Below are 22164 nucleotides of genomic sequence, written 5' to 3'. Positions count from 1 at the left end.
GTATTTGACCATGGCTAATCCATGCTGCTTCTTGTTGTGGTACCAACATGGGGTGTGGTTATCCTTGACATTTATTGCTAGTCACCCTCCTTTTGTAGCTTGTTCCATGTTTTGCGGCTGTACAGCACAGTATGAGGTGTGACCTGGTAGTGTTAGGGTGCTGATGTGAGCCTTGACCCAGTTCTCTATTACAGGACTGGTATCTACATTCTCCATACTGTGTGCATTTACACTGCACACATCTTGCTGTTTAGACTTCTGGCATTGGGTAGCATTACATCTAGGTTCCTATCCCTTGTGGAACCTATGAAGGTGGGTTTGTGTTTTGAGACTTACCTATTCAGGGCATGCTGTGGGTACTGACAGCCTTTGCCAGTATCCATGGGGCATGGCATGATAGGTGCACGCCACCCCTAGCAGGTGGTGCATCATGTCATGCTCCGCATGTCTTCCCAGCCTGAAACACATTGGCTCCCCTTTGACTAACTGCATTACTTCAGCCAGTTATTGCACTTGATCATCCCATCGTCATTTTGTGGCTTCATGCTTGGTGAGGGTGGATGTTAGTCAGGGTGCTCAGGTGTGCATATAGTACATGGTGTTACATTACTTAACACATGGCATTCATGCCTCAGGTGGTGCTGCAGGGCTGCCTCTGTCGGATGCGCATATTACACTTCCCTGTACATGTTTGTGAGCAGGTCATGTCATTTTAGGCATCCATGTTATTATTTGAGTGAGTCAGAGGGGTATCATTCCCAGGGTTCCTACTGAGCCAGTGTATGTGCTATGTTGCCTCTTTGCCAAGGCCAGGGCATACTGGGCATGCCTCCTTCTGCCTACTGGGGCAGGCTCAGGTTGTTCCTCCTCCGAGTCACGCTCTGCCTGTGATGGCCTTGGCAATGGTGGGGGCTGTTTGGCCCAGCCCTATGCTGGTCCTGCTGCAGCTGTTTTCGCAAGATCATATTATGTAGCATAGCACATACCATGACAATTTGGGTACATGTAGTTGGTGTGTACTGCAAGGCTCCACCAGATGTGTCCAGACACCGGAACCGTGACTTGAGCAGCCCAAACACACGCTCTATTACATTACGTGTTTGTGCGTGTGCCTCATTATGGCGTTCCTGTTCAGGTGTGTGTGCGTTTCTGATGGGTGTCATCAGCCACGGCTCCAGTGCATAACCTGCATCCCCCACTAGGTGTCCGTGTGGGATGTCCCCATTGGCAAATGTCTGGTACAGCTGTTCAAATGCCAGATGTGGGAATCGTGGTAACTCCCAGGGCAGCCAGCACACACATTCATTATTATGCCCTGGGCATCACACACGACCTGGCAGTTGATGGAGGGGAAGCCCTTGCGGTTAATGTAGGCCCTACCCTGCTCACCGGCTGGTGCTTTGATGCGTATGTGCGTGCAGTCTATTGCACCCACTACCTCAGGGTATTCCGCTATTTGCTGGAAGAGACACATATTGCTGGCCAATACCTCACGGGCATTGGGGAAATATACATGATCACCGACATGTGCTGACATGGCATCCAGGAACTGGTGCAGTACCCTGGAGGCTGATGCCTGTGATATCCCCATCATATCGCCAGTTGGTCTCTGGAAGGTACCTGTTGCTAGTATTCTTAGGCCAACACATACCTTGGTTTCCACTGGGATGGGTTGCCCTCTGTTGGTTCTGTGTGTGAGGCGTGGCCTGCACAGCTCAACAATTTGCTGCAGGAGCTCTCTGTCCACTCTATAGCTCTACTATCTCCAGCTCATGTAACCCGTGGTAGGTGACCCTGGGCCTGTACACTCTTCTCCGTCTCCTCACTGTGGGTTGTCTGGCACCATCTGCATTGTCACCACCCTCAGCAAGTCGCCTATGTCTCATTATGACAGCTATGGCAGCCCCTAACATTTCTGCTCTGAGTGAAGCTTTTTCAGTTTTCACTTCTATTAGCTTACTCCTGTCTTGCAGTGTCTCTTAAGAGAAACATCCTGCACTACTGTTTGCAGAGTTTTAAGTGCTGGGCTGGGCTACTATTCTGCCTGTGTAATTGCCTGCTTCTAATTGTTTTCACCTGCTAGCTTCAGCAGTTATCCCTGCTAGCTTCCTATTAATTCTGTTGCTTCCTTTTTCCTTTCTGTTTCCTCAGGGGGGAGCAACGTGCATACCATCAGAAACACGCTCACAGTGGCTTACACGCGCGCACACGTGCTTACACGGTTCAGAATCTACTTATTCGGGTTAAAACACGCGCACACCCACACAAACACTGTTATACATCTGCCAACAGCCTCCAACATACTCAGCCTGCCCTACACGCGCACACACTAGCGCAAACAGTGTTAAACATCTCCCAACATGCTCCCACATGCCCAGTCTGCCTTACACGCGCGCACTCTGCCCTACTTGCGCTTCATGGCGTGCACACGTGCGCATGCATGCCCAGCAAGAAACTTTGGTGTAAGTAACAGTGTACACCTTCCATTTCTTGACTTTTCCTGACTTACCTAGTGGCACACCTCTTTCCATGATCTGTGTCTGTCATCTGTCATGTTACACTGACCTCCAATGAACTGCATTTCTTTCTACCATTCCCCCCTGTGATGTCACCTATCTCCTACTCTATTCCTCCCCCTTATGTATCTCTTACACTACTCAGACTGTGCTCATTTGCTATGCGACTGTGAGATTCAGTATCCTAACCCTCATTTACATGAGATTGCCTACTAATGCTTAGTTACATGTCTTAGACTCAGCTTCCCCCCTTAGCAACCACTACACGGTGGCCATGTTCTTTTTGGTCTGCTGGTCCCTGCATTGTCATTCCATGTATTGCATGAAACCCAGATTTGTGGGTTTATAACCTTCTTTTTATGGTTTATACAGCAGCCCATTTGCAGGGCTGCGCTGGTTTAAACATCGGCGATCGCCGAAAAAATAAAATTATATTTTTAATATTTTTGCATCGGGTTATCTTGCCAATGGCCACATATTTGGCCATTGGCATGCTGCCTGAGACATATGCACCCTTTTTGTTGGAGCTGACATGGCTCCGTTGTGGAATTTGCAGAAACGTACTCAGTTGTCAACTGAGTACATTTCTGCAGCTAAAACGTCTCTTACACGGACTGGTTTCTGCTTCGTGGATCGCTAATATACCTCATTTGCATACCTTTCGGCTGCAAGTGAGGTATTTAGCATGTCCACGCCCAGTCCGTGTAAGAGACGTTTTAGCTGGTCTCTTACACGGAGTTTAGGGCTGTTCCTGGATCGCGAGGCTTGCATGGAGTGTTGCACGTCTCTTACACTCCGTGCAAGCCTTCGTGAATCCTGCCCGATGTATTCCAAATGACAATGTTTTTAAATTATATATAATGACTAAATGTTTTTTACCAGATATGTATAGTAAACAGTATTTATTTTACATATAGTGATTTTGATATTTTATGATAATTATATATGGTTCACATTATTCAATCTGATTCTTCATAGGCGACAGCATGAGTGATTCAAGCTGGTTTGTCCAATAGCATTTGGTTTTTAATGGTTCTACACTATTTAAATGAGGCAAGGTGATCTGTTTTTGTATCTGATGAAGTTTTTTTTAACGAAAATGCCAATTTGTACAAGCAGCATTAATCTCAGTGTCTTATTTCAGTGTCGTATCCTGTTTGAATAAAATTCCTTCGTGTGACCCGGGCTCTCATTTGGCTGCTCTAGTGAATTATGGATTGTTTTCTAGTTGCAAGTGTGCTGTCTGTCTGGGTATCCCCCAGGCTAGCAGACCAACATGCTTGTCTCCAAGCCTGAGTGTGTGAAACTACATGCACATAAGGTACTGCATTATCAATTTTTTTTCCCTATCAGGACATCTGCAGGGATATCCTCAAACACACCTACTTGCTGGCTTCCTTTTCCACCCTCCTAGTCAAGGTGATCCCTAGTCAAAGGTATTTGGAATGGCATACCTCATAAATCTATGACTGGAGTACACTGCCCAAGCAAGTAGTGCTCCTCTTTTACCATTGCAGGCTTCACAATGGTTAGATCAGAGGCTGTGTCTCTCTTAGTAATGGTCTCTTTCCCATTTACTAAGATAGGCTATAACCTCTTGTAGTAGTTTGGTATCCTTGTTGTCTTGAGACAACTTACTGCTGTCATTTCCACTTACTGACTCTCCCACCTTTCATTCTCCACCTTGCCTCCATGGACATCAATATGCTACATGGCCCCAGTGGTTGCATTTAAAATATTTAACCCTTGGTTCTGGATGTGCACTTGGACTAGTGGCTTCCCCTGCTGCTGGTGGACTCTGTTGGGGCAGTCTGGGCTGCCCATTATGGGTTCCCTTAGACCTATGAGCAGCACTGGAAATCCTTTTCCTGTGCAGTGATGCCCTGCTTGCTAGGTATAGGTCTCCTTTTTCAGGTGTTAACTTAAAACATTCTAACAAGCAGTTTTTCACCGTATTATAATTTAAACAATCAGTACCAGACAATTTAAAAATAGCAGTTACAGCTTTACCATGGAGTAAGGGAGTCAGGAACTATACACAGAGCCCTTAGTCAACATTATACATACCCTTTCAAACTTATGAATGAAACTATCATAATTATCCCTCTCTCTGTAAATTGTGGAAGAAATTTACTGACCTGTGTTGCTTCTGGGGTTCGGTTACTCCCTTCCTCATTACCTCCATGACCCTGTTGAAGAGTCAGCATCTTCTTTTCATGTTTACTCTCTCATTCTCCTCATCTTCCAGATGTCACAGTTTCTTATTTTCCTCAGCCTCCAGACATCTCAGTCTCTCTGCTGCTTCTCTTTCTAAACATTTGGCCTCCAATTCAAGTCTCTTTAACACCAGATAGATTTTTAAGCCTTCTCTGGAAAGGTTGAACTGTCCATTTTCTGAGAGTTGTACATCTCCAAGGCCAGCCTGATTGTCCTAATGATTGCTGGGGTGTGATGCAGCTATGTCCAAGACTGCAATCATTTCTTCTTTAGTCAGGTTAGCATGCACCAGTACTCTAGTCTGGCACATCTCAGCCAAATGGCTCCTTGTCAGCTTGCCATACTCATCTGCTGACATGCTTGCCTACTCTCCCCAAGTAACTATGCTACAAAAAAAAATTGTGATATGAAACTCTGAATGCTCACTGTGTGGCCAATTGAGAGTACAACCACCTTCCTTAGTGACCACTGTTTACAAGCTTCAGGAATTCAATATCCACACCACCGAATCTTTTTATGTGGCTATCCCACAACTACAAGCCAATCAATATATGATGTGGATATCCCACCACTGCCGACCAATTAGTATGTGATGCCCCAGCACTGGCCCAGCAATCAAGGAGCCTCAGTCCTCACCACTGGCAACAGTGGGGGGTGTGCACTCTAGGAGGATGGCAAGTACACATACAGTAAAGGTGCAATTTCCCTTTAGAGCACACAGAGACCACAGTCAGTCTGGGGCTGGTTTCTCCTTCTTTTTCCAGATCCAAAGCAAGACTCCCCACTGGCATATAGAGCTGAGTCTTTAGCCAGGGTTCCAAGCCAAGTCCTCCAACATTCTCTCTCTCTGTCCAACTAGTAGTTCTTGTCCCTGCCCAAGTAACTGACACACACACACTACTGGAGATTTCTTTTACAGACAGACACAACTGCAAAAGGCTGGCACAGGTTTCCTAGCTATGACCCCTTCTGCCCAGACTATAAGGTAGTTACCACTGCCATCAGAACCCCTTATCAGCAACTTTAAGGCCCTTAGCAAAGGGTGGCCAATCCTACTGTGTAGTGTTACTATTAATCCAAACGGTAGTTTGACAAAGCACCAGGCTATTAGGAGTGGCCTGTACAGTGTCACCAAATAGATATGCAGGTACTCTAAGGGCTTAAATATCCCTAAACAGAACAGCCACAATTGAAAGTTTTAAATATATTTAATAATAAATAAAAGAACAACATAATGCTCAGTAAGTAATCAGTTACATCAGAGTTTAAAATCACAGGAAATATTTAAAACAACATTGCAGAACAGTCTCAAATAAATACAGAAAACATCTAAACTAATCTTTATGTTCATAACTGAATCTAAGAGAAATTACTGTGCCCTAGTTACTTACTTATTTACAGCAAGGCAGTGCAGAGGTGGTGAGTGGATGTTCTTGTTAGGTCAAAGACAAAATACAAAATGCCTTCTCTCTCTCTCTCTCTCTCTCTCTCTCTCTCAGAGAGTTCTTAAATTAAGATCTCAAATATTGCTGGTGGAATACTTGCAGTATGACATCACTTGTCATCTGACTATCCCAGGTGAAAAACCCCTTTGCTAGAAACTGCCAGGATTTTAGCATCTCCCTGTGAAAAATATATATATTTCAGATCTTTGCAACTGCTGGAAGACATAAAACAATAAAACGCTTATAACACAATGCAGAAGGCACCCTAGTTTTAGATATCCTGTCTTCTTGCTGCATTGAAACTTTTATAGTACAATCATAAAACAATTTAATTTCAACTATTTTCATGAAGTTTTGCAAGTTAGCCCTCTATGTTTTAGTTCCCACTGTTAGAACATATTAAATTTGCACAATTACAATAGTTTACAAACATTTCTGTTCTAATTCAGCAGGGTACACTGTGTTCACTCCTCTAAGCTCAGTACTGTACAAACCCTGTTCAACACACACTTCTGTACCAGCAGTTTAGTATACACATAACATACAGTTCTAATACATTTGTAAGATAAGCATATGAATCATGTTGATATTCACAAATGACATAGGATTATCTACAAAATTCCAGCTAGCTGGGCTGGCAGTATTTCCCTTTGGCACACCACTTTTACAGTCAGTAATTTGTTTATGGTGCAGAGCATCATCTATAATGTGTGGAACAGAGTATTTCTTTATATCCCTAAGATTAAATAAGAACAAAATGCCATACACTTAGATATAATTAAAGTCATAATAAACCTTATTATTACCAGAGACTGCATGTAATTAATAAAGTAATTTCATGGCAGTCTCGATCAGCACTGTATTAAATCACATTTGCATTTCTTTTTTTTCTCTTAGTTTGTAAAGTTTGATTTGAGTCCAAGTGCAAACCATTCTGAATCTGATATCAAGAAGCTACACCTTTACACTTTGATAACTTCCACAGAGTTTTGTTAGGAAAACTAATTGTCATCTGTATATTTAAACCTATTGGAAAAGCCATTGGAACCCAGGGGAGGGGAGTGGGACTACATTTTTTAGAGCAGAGTGCTTTCACTTATAGTTATGGGTAAGTGGTCATGGTACAAGAATCAATACAGCAAAATCTGGGAAAAATATGACACATTAAAGGGCTGGATATGCAGTGTGCCTGGTAATGATACTATTGCTTTCTGCCAGTATTGCAAATGTCACATTCATGCCCATCATGGTGATTTATTGAATCATGCTGGAATGACAAAACATAAATAGAATGGTTCACCATTTTCATGTCATGTGAAAACTGTCAACAGCACTGTCAAGGTAGCTGAGTTGAAGTTGGCAGCACATGTTGTGTGCCATTCCAGTATTGCAACAGTAGATCACATAGGAGAGATTGTTAAAGACATTTCCAATAAAAACATAGCCCTCCATCAAATAAAATGTTCCGCACTCATCAAGAATGTTCTCGGCCCAGCACTGCATGAAGAATTAATCTCAGACTTAGTCCAGTTAGACAGTAAGGAGATGGCCTACCCCTTAATAACTGATGAAAGCACTGACACTGGCCTGGATAAACAGCTCTTTGTAATAGTGTGATACTATAGTCGTTTACTAGGCTATATTGTCACAATATTTCTTGGAATAATATCTCTTGATTTGGGGAACAGAAGAAGGAGCATTCAGTGCAGTATCAACTTTCTTGTGTCAAATAAACTACAGATTAATAAACGCTTGGCTTAGCAAATGATGGCTGTAATACTATGCATGGAAAAAATAACTCAGTCATAACATGGTTTTGTGAAGTTTGCCCAGATGTTGAGCACATAAAGCATGTATGTCATTCAGTTCAACTAAGTTCATCTCATGCACTGAAGGTGATACCAAGAAACATTGAATTCATGATATCCAAGACCTATAACTCATTTGCCCACAGTACCATTTGCCAGCTGAAATATAAGCAATTATTCAAATGCATTAATGTTAGTGAAGAACCACTTAAGATTCTGAAGTTGTCAGATGCTCATTGGCTGTCTATTGCCTCCTGCATTCAGCAGGTCCTTGATCAGCATGACGAACTGATAGCCAAAGATGACCTGTGTGACTACATAGCTGAGCTATTGTATCAGATGTTCGGTTCACCAGAAAATAAACTTTACTTGCTGTTTTTGTGGCCCATATTATAGGAAGTGAACAAATTATTCCAGACAGACAAAGCAAGTCCTGTAAAGCTGCTGACTGAACTGTTAACTTCGTATTGAAACATGATTAAGTGAATTGTAAGATCAATCATGTTTACTTCATGAGGAGCTACAATGGCTTTTGATCCTGAAAACATGTCTAACCATCTACCCCTAGCAGCTATTAACTATGGCATTGAATTCCACTTACTGTTGCACAAGTCTAACATTTAGCACTCTTCCACAGAGCAAATAAAACAGTGCTACAGTGGTTTTCTGTTGGAGCTCCTAAGGGAGCTGTGTCAGAGATTGATGGCAAATGTGCAGCAACTTGAGTCTCTGGCTGATCTCTCATTTTCTGTTGTTCTTGTAGCACAGGAACCACAACTGTCACAGTTGTCATTTTTACCTTTGTACAAGGGGAATTTGGGAGATCTGGAGCAGCAGTGGATACAAATCGGTACAATGCCATGGCCACACTTTAGCGATAACAACATTGAGCAGTTTTGGATAACATTAGCAAATCACACAAATGCTTCAGGGGATTTTGACTTCCTACAGCTGGGACATTTTGCCCTGAGTGTGTTGATGATGCCCTTTAGTAATGCAGCCAAAGAGAGAACTTTCTCTGAAATGAATCTGATTAAAACAAAACAGAAACAGAATGTAACCAGGTGTGATAGAAGATTTCTTAAGCATTAGAAGCATTTTTATCATTTCATTGTCCACAGTTCTAAACGTTTGCCTCAGAATGGTGATAACACATTTGGCCTTGTGTCTTCAATACTGAACAGCCTTTGGTCATACCTGTTAGCATACAGCTGTGCAGTAGGAACTGTATAAGAAGAACAATGTTTGCTTTCTGTGTCTTTCTGTTTTTACTGCTGGAGCACACTATGTTAGAGTAGAACAGCAGATGTTGAACTTTATAATACAATTGTCTTGCATTTATTGTCCTTGACTGTTGTGCTGCTTGCTCTTCTGCTTTCTATGCTGCTTTGAAGTCTCTCTAACCCTGTGCTACCCACAGCACGCACTATCTCAGCCACTCTTCCTCACTTCCTTCTCACTCTTCCCACTCCACTCTCCTCTCTCACTCACCCACGCTCTCCCTCTATACCCTCCTTTCTCTCACCTTAACATTTACTCATAGACAATAACTCTGCCTCTTTCTCTTCTCTTTTCCAGCTTGTGTGGTCTCATCTTCCTCCTGTCCAGGAAACCCAAAAGCCCCACTGTGATACAGACACTATTGCTTGGACCAAGAGATATACTGTTTCCCCAGGAGAAAAGTGTGTTTTTGCCACTAAGTGCATGTAAGCTCCTACAGGATTTTAGTGTTCCCTATCTAATTTCTGCTTAATGAGTAAAAGCATTTGTGATTTGTATTTAGTGGCCCTGACAGCATGCACACTCACAGGGATTACCCATCTTTCCTTTCCAATCTGCTGTACCATTATAATTCCCTAGTAGGTGGCACCAGAGCCACATAACTCCCCTCCTTCACCATTTCCAAGGCCTATACAAGGTGTTTGCTGCTTCATGGCCCTTCTAATATCTGGCAGCACCTCTATTTAGTGAAATAAATTGAAAGTAAATGCTACTATCTTATTCATTGCTGTCTGCGCCCCCACACTCCATACTTTACTACAAACAACTGAGTCCTTTTCTTACCTGCACGCACTGATACTTTTTCCCTCTCACCTCTGGTAGGGTTGCTCTGTCCACACTGTTTGTCCTCCAGCACACTCTGCTCACCTACCCTGCCCCCAGTTCCCACCCATCCCCACTACATGTACATTTATCTATCCCTAACTCAACTCATAACTCCCCACCATCCAATCATCACATATTCCTATGACCAGTTTACATTACACCACCAGAGAAACACACTCACACACAATATGTCTCATTCCATACCCCAACTACAGTCAGCAATACTCCTAGCACTACTAACCATCTTCAGCTACTTAACTCAACTCCCATACCCATCTCACACTCCACCTTCACATTACACTACCATCTTCCAACACACCGCCATACCATCATTCTCCTCTATATCTCCAGAACTCTATCCCTCCAACACAACCCTATTATTTAAGCCCAAAATCTTTCCAATCCTAGCCACACCCTACCTCCCCACCACCCTCACCCAAACAAACCTACTCTCTAACCCCACTTAAAACCTCAATTCACTATAGACCTCATAATATACCTACTACACCAACTCTCCCTCTCTCTGTCTCTGGTGACATCCACCCCAACCCAGGCTCCATCAACCCCCCCATCCATCAAAGCCCCCACCCCCTCACATCCTTGCTCCCTCAAGTCCATTCACTTCATCACAATTATTGCTCAAAGCCTTTGTAATAAGATCCCTACCCTCCATGCCTGGTTTTCCAATAATCACCCTGACATTGTTGCTATCTCAGAAACTTGAATTAAGCCATACATAAAAGACAATGAAATATTACCACCTGGCCAGATCCAGTAAGAAAGGAGGTGGTGTAGCTATAGTCTAGTCCTAGTCCTTCACAATTACCCCATTTACCAGACATATTCCAAAATTTGCCAACATACAATATTGCTTAGCACATACATAACTCTTTTGGATAGCAGTAAAAAAAAGTAATTAGCAATAATTATCTTTTAAAAATAAGGTGTAAAATGCATCACAGACTAGATCTTCAGAGCTTCTGAAGGCTTGGTGGGCTCATACCCCAGGTAGTATAACTGATTTTTGACACAGGCTTAGAAATAGCCTTTCACCTAAACTTTACAAAGTCTAAAACCAGCCCTGCTCAGAGGTATGCACAGAAGGTTGTTATAGCTTGTATTAGGGGTAGGAGCAAAGTAGTCATTCCTTTAGTGTTCCTTTGCTATAGCTTGTGTAGGGGCTGTGGACAGTGTAGTCATTATTTCTTTAGCTTTCCTGAGAAATCTCATAGGTGTGCACAGAAGGTCATGATAACTTGTTTTCAGGCAGGGGGAATGTGGTCATTATTTTTAGATTTTCCTCATAAACATAAGAGGTCACTATACCTGGTCTAGGGATAGTGCACTGTTTAGCAGCGACTTCGAATAAATTATTGTGGTTGTTATTCCTTTCACTTTACTCAAAGTCAAACATCACATCGACAGGTGACAATCTTTGTGGGGTGGTAAGGCTAAAGAGGTAAGCTATTAATGTATGTAGCTATCTGACAGCAACAGTTTGAAATAGGTTACTGTGTTCTATTTGTTCTTTCAGTTTCATTCTAGTCTAACATCAGAGTGTTACACAGAAGATGGTTTCCTATTGGGGTATAAGTGAGGAGGCATACTGCATATATGTTTCACAGCAAGCATGACTGTGGTCATTTGTACTGTAATCACATTCCAACTAAAGAGGGATACAAACAAAGCTGACTCTTTGTTGAAGGAGTTAGGGGGGCAGCCACCATTCACAGATGTTTATGTATCCTAAGATGTATTTTTATTCTGTGTTCTCAGTTTATTGTGAACTGCTATGTTATAAGGCACACATTATTTCTTTCTTGAAATAAATGAAAAATAGGACTGAATTTCTTTTCATGCTCATGGTTTTTGTGCAGTTCATCACTGGATGAAAAGGTTAGGAAAAAAGTTTTAAAATACACTTCAGCATCTATAACCCAATCTCTGCTGTTAGAGTGTAGAGTCCCCAAACATTCTGCATTGTTTGGTTATCTATTCAAGTTATTACAGTGCACTACTGGATAGTTGGAGTGCATTGAATGAATGAAGGAAACTCCAAAGTTAAAGAGTAAGACTGAATTTCCTTATTGTTGATTTTTGTTTAGACCATCACTGGATCAAATGTTTGGAAACAACTTTAAAGGATCTGCAACAGCATATGGTTTGAACACAAGGTGAAAGATAGGGATATGGGGACTTCATTAAGATAGATTATGGTATGTTCATAAGCACAGTTCCAACAGACTGCATGCTGTGGTAATGTGCTCACTGTTGTTTCTTTAGGGACAGTGTCTAAATAGGTGAGAGTACAGCAGCACAAAAAACTAAGAACAACAGATGGGGGCAGAGGACTGTACATAGACGATCACCAGCTGACATGGACATTCAAGTAGATGCACACAGGTGTGCATGCATTATAATGGGACTAAAGGAATTGCAATGGATTTTGTTCCAAAAACTCTTTTTTTTTGTATTTGTCTAGAAGGTGATCTTAGTAAGAAATCTGTGTCTTTTGTTCTGGTTCATATTACATTTTTTTCTTACTGATTTATAGTAAAGCAACAAACAGTGTAAACATGAAGCACAAACAGTGAAATAAAAAAGTACAACAAACCCACTTTGCAAAACCATGAATACCAGTGTATCTGATGTTTGCTCTTCAACCTGTTGGTTTTGGATTTAACATTTGGTTCTAACACTGGATCCAAGTTGGCTGCATAGCAAAACTGTAGGATCATAGGTTCTTAGGTTCATAGGTTCATACTAGGCTATCGGCCCTTGGGCCTATACAAGCCTAGCTATAACAATCCCCTGGATATTTCTTCCCACAGTATTTACTTCCCTAGACCCCTGTCTAGCAGGGTGACTGACGTGATCCCCGGGGTGAATTTCCTATCTCCCATTCAATCATCAAGGTTCCTTTTGAAGATGGCCAAGGTGGTGCTCTGCTTGACATGTATGGGCAGTCTATTCCAGAGTATGGGAAGTCTCTGGCTCAGGAACCTATCCCTCCAGCATGTTTTGTTCATTGTGATGACAAGGTTCAGATCCCTGGAGCATGTGGCTCTGAGAGATTTGGATTTCTTTAAGTGGAGCATGTCCAACAGCTCAAGGTTTGACATGGCCTTGTATGTTAAACAGAGATCACCTCTGAGTAGACGATATGCCACAGAGTATAGCTGGAGTTTTTTTAGATGGTCAGCATAGGGCACCTGCTTTAGGCCTGTGATTCTTTTAGTGTGGTATTTCTGTGGCCTTTCCAGCTGTTGCAGATGTCTTGTGAGGTACATACCAAATGGGGCATTGTACTCTTATAATGGGTATAATGAGGGATGAGTACAGTGGGACAATGACTTCCTTTTTTCTGGATGAAAAGCCCTTAGTGATCAGGTGTGCCACATAGAAGGATTTCCTGACTGTTGTGGTGATGTGGTTATCGAAGGTGAGACCACTGTCCACCTGTATTCCAAGTCTCTCATCACACTTTCAGTGTTTAGTGTACTGCCACCTATGTGGTAATTCATGGATACATGTTTTTTTCCCAAAGGGGATAACTATACATTTCTTGGCATTAAGCTTGAGCCCATAGCTCTGGCATCAAAGCATCTGTTTTTGTAAGGCCCTTTTGTAGAATATCCACATAATTTGGGGATTCACTAATGTCTCCCAGCTTGCAGTCATCTGCAAACTTTGTTAGCCAGAGTCCCTTACTGTTGGTCTGTAGTTCAGAAAAGTAGATGCCAAACAAGAGCAGTCACAGAACTGAACACTGAGGTACTCCACTTGTCACTTGTCTGGAACTGGATTTGAGGTTGGCTACTTTTATAGTCTGGGTTCTGTCAGTAAGCCAGTTGGCAACCCATTGAGTGATGTAGGGATTTATGCCCAGCTTACTAAGTTTATCTGTGATTCCAGAGTTGGGGATGGTGTTGAAGGCCTTGGCGAGGTCCAGTTAGGCTGTCTGGACTGCCTTATCCTCATCCACAGTTCTGGAGACTGATTCATAGAAGTCAATCAGGTTCAGGAGACAAGTTCAGCCCTTCACAAACCAAAACTGGGTGGGGTCCAGTGTCTGAAGGTCGCCAATGTTTTTGTTTTTAAGTTCCATGATAATGTGTTCTATGCCCTTGCAGATCAGGCTTGTCAGACTGATGGGACGGTAGTTTCTGGGAGCCAAGGTGGATCCCCCCCCCCCCTTGTGGAGTGGGATAACTGTAGCTGTGTGCCACTCAGTGGGTACGACGCCTGAGGTAAGGCTATGATTAAGCAAGACACTTATGTGAGGTGCCAGTTCATTTTGTAGTTCACGTAGTACAAAGCCCAGGATGTCATCTGGTCCCATGGATGCTGTATTCTTAGCTTTGGAGAGTGTGGTTTCTACCTGTGTGGTCATGATTACTGGAATTTGGCAATCTTTTGATATTGAGATGGGCCCTTTAGTGGGTGAGAGGGGGGTGAAGTTGGCACTAAATCAGTCTGCCAGGATATTGGCAATATCCTTGGGATCAGTATATTTAATGCCATTCTGTTGTAGCTCAGAGCAGATCTGAGCAGTGACATTTAGATTCTTGACATAATTATTGGTTCCAACATCTGAGCTCCTCCCTACCCATAATGCTCTTATCCTCCAAACCCCTCAGATCTCATTTGCTGCACTTCACTAAGCATCTGATTCTTGACTCTCTGAGCTCCTCGGGGCTTTAGTCAGCTTGTAAGTGATAATGTTTTGCTACTTATATTCTTATTGTTGCTAGGGTTTATCTTTCTTGTTTTTCTTGCTTCTTGGTCTTAGTCCCATGTCAGGACAGAAGTTTGGTTTTGATATCTCTCTTTCCCTTCCCTTCTTCCTGGTTGTGAATAGATTTATAGATATCTTTATTCCTTTATTTACTCAGCGCTTTATCTGTAAACAAAAAAAAAACAAAAAAAAACAAAAACAAAAAAAAAGGTTTTCTTTACTCTAGTTCTAGTAGTTTAATCAGTTATTTCTAACTGTTGTGTGTGTGTGTGTGTGTGCGTGTGTGTGTGTGTGTGTGTGTGTGTGTGTGTGTGTGTGTGTGTGTGTGTGTGTGTGTGTGTGTGTGTGTGTGTGTGTGCCTTTTGCTTCTGTGTTCCTGTTGATGTTTCTTTTCCTCAGCATGGCTGAGTCCAAACCTGCTGGGTTTATAAAGTGCAGCTCATGTGGGGACAAAATCCCACTATCTGATGCACACTTGGATTGTTTAGTTTGCTTGGGAGAGGCTCATCTGGATTATGGCTCCTCCATTTGCACCAGATTTAATCAGTGGGCGCTTATTGATCAATGCAGTAAATGTATTTTGAAGGAATCTCTTCCTAGTTCCTCCTCTACAGCCACCCTGATCATTTCAGGGGCTCACCCTCCCACCAAGAAGCATAAAGAGATAAATGCATCTCCCAGAAGACCTTGCCACTTGGGGAGCCTCCTGCTAAAGTTCTGAAACCCTTGGAACTGACTACTTTTGCTCCAAAAGTCATTCAAGCTTCCCCTTCTCACCAGAGCCAAAGTTTCTCTCTGGAGGCAGTTTCATCTAGACTGACGTCCCCTCTACCTCAACTGAGGCCCTCTTCCAGGCCTGCTTTAGTAGTTTCTTCTGTTAGTCCCTCCTAAAGCCTTTCCAAAGATGAGGTGGAGAGTATGATGGTGAACTTTCTCTAGACACAAATCCAGCTGGGGATCTTGTCTGCTCTGACCCCAGCTGGGTTCATGACAACATCTCTGCCTTTACTCCTACTGCTACTGCACCTTCTCCAATCTAACCCCGAATTTCAGAGTTATTGGGTCCAAACCTTCCTGGAACCAAGATGTCAGAGTTTACAGCTACAGTGACCTTGACTCTAGCAGTTTCCCTGTCTCTTCCTCCTCCGTCTGTTTTGGATGCTAATGATTCTCATAGCCATAGCTTTGGTGTTGGTCTGAGGGGTTGACATCAGCTACAAAGTCTCTTCCTCTCAGGACTTTGGCGGTTGACAGCTCAGCTTTGACTCCCCACTCAGATCCAGGTGAGGTTGGGCTTCTCAGGGCTTCCCCATCAACAGCTTCAGCTCTGGTGGGGGTGTCTGTGGTGTCTCATTCTCCTTCAGCTGTCGAGATGGTGGAGAGGATTCTCTCTGCACCCAGAAGAGCCTCAACTCTACCCGCTTCAAACTCTGATCCCCCCAGCAGTCCTTGTGTCTGAGACATCTAGTCTGTCCCCTCAGGTACAGCCTGCCCAAAAGGACTTCCAGCCTGCTTCCCATTTGTAACCCCTGGAGTCTTCCAATACCTCCCCAGAACACCCCACTGAAGATGTCCCTTGAAAGCATTTGTGTAAAAGCAGACACTTGAGTTCACCTTCAGAATACCTCATGTAGGACACCGATGTTGATGAAGGGGAAGGGGCCTCCAGATCGCCACATGACAATATTGTTTATGGAGACATTATGGAAATCCTGCACCAGAGGTTTGGGTGGTCATCCAAAAGCCCTAACCTAGAAGAATTGATGTTTTTGGAAGATTTTTGGTCAGGCTCATCTACTTGAGTGTCACTCCCCTGCAGACCACCTTATCGAACTTGTGTCTTGCAGGGAGTGGAAAGAACTAGACACAGTGCAGGCTATTCCAAATGGCCTGACAAGATACTTAGTGCCCCTTTTTCTGATCGCCATCACTGGACTAAAGGTATTGCCTTCGATGTCATGGTGGTTGCAGCTGACACCAGTAAGGAGCTGGCCATGGAGAGCTCCACTTTCCAACCCCCTAACAGGAAATCTAAGATTTTGGATAGATTCAGAAAGAGGGTCTATGCTTCAATGACCTTCACATTGTGAGCACTGAACTACTTGGCACACATGACCCTGCTACAGAGGAACTTAGTTAAGGAACTCTCTAGTTCTGTCAAAGGGTTCATGTCTGCTGAGAATTAGAAGACCTTTTCCTCCAGAATGACCACTCTCCAGTCTATCTCCAACATGTCCATGAGGTTGATCTCTTATGCTCCAGAGGGTGCCTCACAGGCAGCCAGATCAGGCATTGCTGTCAGACGGCATGCCTGGATGCGACTGTGTGATGCTTTGGAACAATATAAGCCATCTTTTGTCAACAATCCCTTTAACAGATCAACACTTTTCAATCCAGCTGTTAAAACCACACTATTCCAAAGTGAAAAAGATGGAAAGACCTTATCTGCCATAGGGATACACTTCTTTACCCCACAATGGCCATTTTCCAGGAACCAGCGTGGAGGTAAGAAGTTGTGGTTCCATAAATTTCAAGATCCTTTTTAGGATTCACAAAGGGATTTTTCTCCCAGATGCAGAGGGGGAAATGTGTTCAATAACAGACACTGCCCTCATGGCAGAGGGGGTCCAAACAACCAAGGGTAATGAGATTCTTTCTTGGACTGACCCCATCAGTGATCCTGAGGGATTGCCCCACTATTCCACTCTGGAGGCAGTCGGGGGATGTTTATCTTTACACCCAACAGTCTGGGAAGCCATAACACATGATTGTTGGGTGTTAAAAATTATATCCAGAGGCTATTCTATACCCTTTTCCCAAAAAACTTTGCCAAGCAAAATCCACCCAGATGTTCAACCCAATCAAAGGGAGGCAGAAACCTTAGTGATTTCAAAGATGCTGTCAAAAAGAGTCATCCAAAGTGTCCCTCCAGACCAGTTCAGATAAGGCATTTACTCCAGATTCTTCATAGTACCCCAAAAAATGGGAAACCTCAGACCCATTCTGGATCTCACCTCTCTAAACAAGTTGGCTGCCAACTCAAAATTCTGAATGGTCACAGTATAGTCTATTCTGCCCTTCCTGCAAAAGGATGCCTGGATATGTTCTATAGATCTTCAGGACACTTACTATCACATCAAGATGAACAGGTGCTCCAGAAGGTACAATATCTCCACTTCAGGCTGGGGGCCAATCACTATCAATTCAGAGCACTGCCCTTTGGTCTTACAACAACCCCCAGGGTGTTCACCAAATGCATGGCAGTTTTAGCAGCTCGCCTCTGACTGCAAGGATTCTAGGTGTTTCCTTACTTAGACGATTGGCTCCTAAGTGCTCCCACCAGGCATCGACTTCTTCATGCCAGAGAATACCAACTCTATCTAGCCTCAACCTTGGGCATCTCCATTAATCTAAACAAGTTTTGTCTTACTCTGGTTTAAGTCAAAGACTTCATTGGAGCTCATTTAGACACCACTTGATTGCTAGCCCTTCTAACTCCACAGAGGATTTCCACCCTGAGAAAGCATGTCAAACAGATGATAGACATTCCTTCCCCCAAGTGGATCTTGTCTTCCAGGCCTTGGGGTCCATGGCGGTGACAGTCACCCTGGTGCTCTTATCCCATCTTCACATGAGAGTTCTTCAATGGACCTGAGCTGTTTAATGGTCTCTTCTTCACCATCCATTAAATTAGCCAATCAGAATCTCACAAGCATGCAAACAGTCTCTCCTCTGGTGGAGTCATTCAGATGATCTCCTACAGGGTCTCTCCATTTATTCTTCTACCCCCCTTGGCCACTGTGACTATGGATGCATCCCAAATAGGGTGGGGGGCATTATCTGGGACAGACAGTCCAAGGCACATGATCCCCCCAGACACCAATTTGCATATAAACATTCTGGAGATGTAGCAGTGCTCCTTGCATTGCAAGCACTTCATTCCTCTCTTCCTACCAGAACTATTGCTATCAGACAGACAACATGTCACTGGTCTGGTACATCACCAAGCAAGGGGGAACCAGATCTTATCCCTTGTGTTGAGAGGCCATGCAGTTGTGCCAATGGGTGATTTCTTCCAACCACTTTCTCAGAGCAATGCACATTCCGGGGAAGTCAAACATCCTAATGCACAGGCTCAGAAGGACCATTCTGATACTTCATGATTGCTCTCTCAATCCTGAATTGGCAAATATGATCTTCCAGAGATGGGGTCTACTTTGCTGCGTACATAACTTATTTTTCTGTCAACTCAAAAAAAGCATGCATGTCAACCCAGAACAACTCCCTCAAAAAGTAAAACACTATTACATCACAATAAAACAATGCATACGAATACATTAAAACATACACCCCATCATCCCCTCCATAGTTTCATCCCCATAGTGCAAAAAATTCATCCCTCACATCGTTTAATGTAGGGGCTTTGCCGCTGTAGCCATAAATGTTTTATACCTGCTCCAAAGTTGCAGCAACACCTACTACATAAATATTCCCACATTAAGCACTGATTTAAATGTACATAAATGAAGGATTTCTGAATTTTACTTATTTGACCACTCAGGGTTGCCCGGTTGACTAATTCTGTTAATGATATTTCACCAGCAGGCTCCCTCTCTTAGAGGTCACTGTTGTGCTTATTTCTCTGTTCAAAACTGTTCTGTTTACTCCCATGTTCAAATGTCAGCTCTTTTATAAATTGTGGTTGACTCTGCAATTTATGTTGGCTGTTTCTTTTTAGTGTTTTCTTTCTCAGGAAGGCAGAACAGCTTAGCCTAACAAAACTAAGCCTAATAAAAGCAGTAGTTATATAGTCATGTCTCCTAGTTAGCCATAAATTACCACAGAAGAGCTTCTGTAGACAGTTTCAATCTTACAGCAATGTTTGAATGGGCAAACATTCTAGCTGTTCATCTTCAAAAAACAGCTCTGTATTCATATCATTAACTATCTCGAGACTTGTTGCAAGAGGATGCTGTGTCTTTACTAAATATGACTACAAAATAAATAAATATTTTCAGTGTTGTTTGCAGTCAGACCTATGTATTCAGTAAACCCACTTCTTTTCCAGTTAATTGTAGGTGTAAATTAAATCACTTTCTGTCTGTAGCTGTAGTTAAATACCAATATTTATGGTTCAGAAGGTCTAAATGGTCAATCTGATGTTTAGAGAGAAGGGAATTTTGTTTTATAAACGTCTTGTAGCTAGTCTGGAAATGTTTGCAAATATCCTCGCTAACACTCATTAACACTCATTAATGCCTATTTGATATGGAATGTCATGCCTCTAGTAGCCTATGCACATTGTTACATTCCAAAGCATTTTCTGGGAAATCAACTTAAAAAAAATAACACAAAAAATGCAAATAGTTTGTGAATAATAAAAGCCATCAAAATGGTACAAACAGTAGTGTTAGCAGTAAAAAGTCTATGATGCATTGATTACATCAATGCTATAATATAATATTATGGATACGAAACCAGAATGATATTTTTATTTAATATTTCAGACACAAATTGTCATATCTTGGAAACTGTGTAATCTATCCCCGGGATTCATGAAGCTCGGCGCAAGGCCGGCGTAAGGCCTGCGCCGGCGGTGCATGGAATATCCGGCGCAGTAGCGCCATATACATAATAATGAGAGTGCACCGGAATCACAGACACGTGCGTAGTGTACGTGAGCGAGCCCAGGTAGGATGCGTCTGGAGGCGTGTCTAAGCCAGCATGAGGTGAGCAACCTAATGTGCTGACAGCCATGGTCCGCCCACAATAGTAATGGCAGCAGCCAGGTCCTGTGCAGAATGAAACGCATGTACAGTATGCAACATAGTCCCGTCCCAAATTAATGGAGAAGCAAATAGAAGCCACGAAGGCATAAGTGTACCCGTCCAAGGAGTAAAGGATACGCATAAGACCGCGTTAGTCCGCAATGCACTGTCAGTGTTTACACTCAGAGAAGGTGTACAGTCGCATGTCAGCGCCGCACCGACATAGGAGCAGCGACTAAGGTCACCACCTGTCCCACTTTGGTTGGGGCAGTCACTCCATGGACAGTTGTGTCCCAAAAACGTATTAGAAATGGCTGACGTGCTACGATTGTAGGACACAATGATATCCCGTATTTAATGTAATGGTAGCATGAATTGGTTATTTCTGTAACAGAAATACCTAAATGACACAAAACAGAATAAGCAAGGAAATTGCCACAATAATAAGCATATTATTTAGGCAAGCAAGTGAATTTCCATGCTATATAGTGACCGTTTGTATGTGTCGGCCTGTAAAGTCAGATGTGAGTCCCGGAAATATCCCAGATCGGAAAATGGAAAAGGTGGAAACCCCAGTAGCGACATGGGCATGGTCACCAGGGTTACCTGCTGTCCCAATGTGCAATGGACAGTCCCTGATTGGACAGTCGTGTCCCTGCAACAATCATAAAAATGGAAAATGACCTCCGATCCCCTGCCACGCAAATTGCCGCAATATACATGTAAATAGTAGCATAAAACATATACATTACGATATGGAACACAGACATGGCATAAGAAAATAAATAAGGAACCCAAACGCTTACAGAATAAGCTCATAGTATGGCAAACAAGTGAAGTTCTGTCAACTGCACTAGCCCTGAGTATGTGTAGTCCTGCAAATTTCGAAGTGCCCACATAACATGCCCCACTATGGGCATTGGAAAAGGTGCCAACCATAATGGTCACAAGCAGTAGTGACAGTACATAGCTGGGTAGCTGTGCTGACATAACAACAGTAAGGAAGCAAGATACCTCAAACACAGGCAAACATGTGCATAGCAACATATCCCAGACCCAGCAACGTCTCTGTTGCATACACTGGATGGTGTATGATGAAGTGTAATATCCAGAAGCAGAACACATGCATTCGGATGTACCACACAATAGCCTCATTGTACATGTCAGTCACACCCATGTATACCCCTGCACCCAAACCTGCTAGCATCCGTGTGCAGCTATACAACCACACACAATGTGCATACCTGAACTGTGTTAAGATGTTTGTGTTAGGCAATGCCACGCGGGCAAATACGTACCCCACATGTCCCCAACCCACCGCAGGTACAGATATGTAAATGGCTGCATGTGAATGTGTCAGCAGAATGTGTACATCCGGCATGTAGTATGTACCCGTCCAAACCATCTAGGTTTGCATACGACATGGTGCACATAACTGTACACATGTGGACAAGTCGGGTCGTTGGACCACCGCATCGATGATTATCTTTGCTGTGAAGTCGATCACATATAGCGGAACAGGTGCCTAACAAACAGGACATCCTAACAGGGTGCTACAGGCAAAGA

The sequence above is a fragment of the Protopterus annectens genome, chromosome 3.part0 (assembly GCF_019279795.1).
Source record: "Protopterus annectens isolate FY-2018-M chromosome 3.part0, PAN1.0, whole genome shotgun sequence".
NCBI classification, from domain to species: Eukaryota; Metazoa; Chordata; order Ceratodontiformes; family Protopteridae; genus Protopterus; species Protopterus annectens.
The sequence above is the reverse complement of the archived record's forward strand: the minus strand, read 5'-3'. Positions refer to the sequence as shown.